Source organism: Theropithecus gelada, chromosome 15 (assembly GCF_003255815.1).
Source record: "Theropithecus gelada isolate Dixy chromosome 15, Tgel_1.0, whole genome shotgun sequence".
Classification (NCBI taxonomy): domain Eukaryota; kingdom Metazoa; phylum Chordata; class Mammalia; order Primates; family Cercopithecidae; genus Theropithecus; species Theropithecus gelada.
In genome coordinates, this window is record NC_037683.1 from 18,606,150 (window position 1) to 18,609,479 (window position 3,330).

The following is a 3,330-nucleotide window of genomic DNA, read 5'->3' on the forward strand; positions in this document are numbered from 1 at the left end:
TAATTATTTTGGTTTGCTAAAATTATGTCACTTATAATTTGGGTTTATATACAAGAATGAAGAATTGAAGGAAATATTGAGGAGAGAGGTATGAACTATTTTTTTCTCAATTGCTATTTTATCAAATGCAAAATGTAATCCTAACCAGTTGATTTTCTATAATTTATATCTCAGTACTGGGGAGGAGTATCACATGAGGAAAGATTTTTCAAAGCATGTCAGCTGAGGCACAAGAATCGCTTGAACCCAGGAGGCAGAGGTTCCAGTGAGCCGAGATTGTGCCATTGCACTCCAGCCTGGGCGACAGAGTGAAACACCATCTCAAACAAAAACAAAGCATGTCAAAAATCATTAGCACAAGTGGTATGAAACCAAGTATTCTGTAGCTCTGTCTCTTATTTATTAAGATATGCAGTTTCCTGAATCAATAAATATATCTGTGATTCTTTTATACTACTATATAAAAGAATAGGAGTAATTCTTGCCTTATAAATTAAATGTTAAAGATTTCCTGTATGTAATCATTTGTTCCTAAAATATGATTTAGTCCCAGCATGTTTATCCTTGTTTTCTCTTTTTCTCTCCAGCTCTTATCTAGTCTGTCAACAAATCCTGTCAACTTTACCTTCCAAATGCGTCTTGAATCCAGCCATCTCACCACCTCCAACACCACCACCATTTTTGTTAAAGCCACTATCACATTTTTGTTAAAGCCACCATCATCTCTTCCCTGCATTACTACAATACCTTCCTAATTATCTCCCTGCGTTTGCTATTGATTCTTTAGGGTCCATTTTCCATACAGTAGCCAAAGCGATTTTTAAACAGTTATTTTAAGAATGTGATTCTCTTCTTGGTGGCTTTCCATCACCAAAATTCAAAGACCTGTAAGACCCTAATGACATGTCCCTCACTACGTGTCTGACTGGATAGCTTGCTGTTCTCCCCTTGCTCACTGTGCTCCAGCCACACTGGCCTTCTTGCTATTCTTTGAATACAAGGGAGCTTCTACTTGAAGGCATTTACATTGGCTGTTGCCTTAGCTTAGAATGCTCTTTCTCCAGATAGCCGCAGAGCCCACTCCCTCACCTGACTGTCTCTGCTCAAATGTTAATGATCAAGAGGCAGTCCCTGGCCTCGCTTTTAAAATTACAACCCTGTCGCTCTTCAATCCTTTCCTCACCATTTTCTCAAAAGCACTTACCCCTAACCAACATTATATCTAAATTTTTTTGTCTCTTTTTATTGGAATGCAAGTTTCATGTAAGCAGGAACTCTATATCACTGCTATACCCTCAGCATTTAAAACAATGGCTGTACATCATACATGCTCAATAAATATTTGTTGAATGAACTACAAGAATTCTGGTATTTGAGAGCCAAAGGGCCTTAAAGAGACCATCTCATATAGCCCCCTCATTGTCCAGATGAGAAAAACGAGAACCCAGAGAGACAAAGCGATTTGGCCAGGGTCACATGGTTAATGGGGGAGCTTTAGGTAGAACCCAGGCCTGCAAACATCTAGTCCAGTGTTCAGCAAACGCCTCTGCCACCTCATTTTGTATGCCTACAATTTAAGAATGTTGTTTTGTTTTCATTTTCAAGTGGTTGAGAAAAAAGTTACATGTCTATATACACACTATATTGTGACATGAAAATGACATGAAATTCATATCTCAGTGTATGTGAAGTAACTGTTAGAACACAGCCATGCCCAAGCATTTACATGTGACTGTTTTCCCCATATAATAGAAGAGTTGAATAGTTACAATGAAGACTGTGGCCTACAAAACCTAAAATATATACTATCAGTCCCTTTACAGGAAAAATTTGCCGAGCCCTACTCTGAACCATATTCCATGACTGGAAATGTGTTTTCTAAACCACTGTAGAGTCAAAATTCTGGTATTAATGCAGAGAATAAAAGCAACAGATGTCAGAATGATGTGCACTGAATATTGTTTCTTAGTGTCTCTGACCCCTTTTGGGATAGAGAACTGGCTATACCAGCCCTAGTGGCATCGCCGTACTGCTTAAGGCTATCAATGTGGGCTAAATCCTCTCATTGTCTCTGTGAGGAAACTAAGGCCGTAAGAACTTGGGCATCAGACTTGTAGCCCCAGCTATGTAAGCAGATTTGTCAGGATTCCCAGCTCAAGTAACAAAAACCCTACTCCAACTCCCTTACAATAGAACGTGTATTGGTTCATGTAACTGAAAAGTCCAGGTGTTCAATGATATGATTAGGAATCTGTCTATCTCTTGATTGTGTTTTTCTCTGGCTTAGTTTCATTCTCAAGCAGGCTCTTCTTTGTGGTCTCTGGAGAGGTCTTTTGAATCACCGGTTAAAAAGAAAAAAACAAAAACCCCAAAAACACCGATCTGTCGAAATTTATCCCAGTACGCAGGTCTGTATCTTCTTTCCTCTGCATGCAGTCTTACTTGGCTAGGATTACTGATTATGCTGAATGACATTTAATTTTTACATACCCTGTGACTTATCTAAACTGGAAGTATAATTTTAAAATTTCGCCTTAAAAAAAAAAACAAATTATGTGTTCCTTTTCTGAAAACAGGTCTATCCCATTTGAGAAGCTTTCTGGTGAGCGACCTCATCAGAAGGAAGGTTACTCATTCCTGAAACAGACGGCATTTACCATGGGTGAAGCATGGAGGGTATAAAGATGATGAGGCAGGAGCCCTGTGCACTGTGATGTGCCATGATAAAGGGAAGACTCAGCAGCTTCAAGACGCCAGAGGATGGGAACCAGGCTGGGAATGGGACACGGTGACATAGGTGATTTCCCCTGAGCTGAGTGGCCAGTGTTTAATAAGCTGCGTAAGGGGTTTAAGGGGAACGTTGAACAAAGAACAAAGCCCCGAAGTGAGAGAAATTGAGATATAATCTAAGTAAGGAGTTAAGATACTTCCAAATACCTAGACCAATAGGATAAGCCAGGTTTATGACGCCTTCTACAGATCAGTCCCACTAGGCATTCTCCTAACCGGACTAAACTGTGCACCCCAAACATGATGGACTCTCCTGGATTCCCCTGTCCTTGTACAAGATGTGCCTCCTGCCTGGGAAGTCCCTTCTGCCCACCCCCATCACTTGTCTAACAGATATTTTCCCACCCATGCTCATTCCTCTAAAGCAGTTAGTTGTCTTTCTGCGTCTTAACTACCTGGGTCTGTTTTCGCACTTATCACTACATATGATGCGCTTTATAATTTAAAAAACTATTCTTACTGAAAGTAAGATGAGTTTCAGGGGCAAATTACCTCCCAGAAAGCAAACAAGTCAACTCTCTTCTCATAGATGGGGTAAAT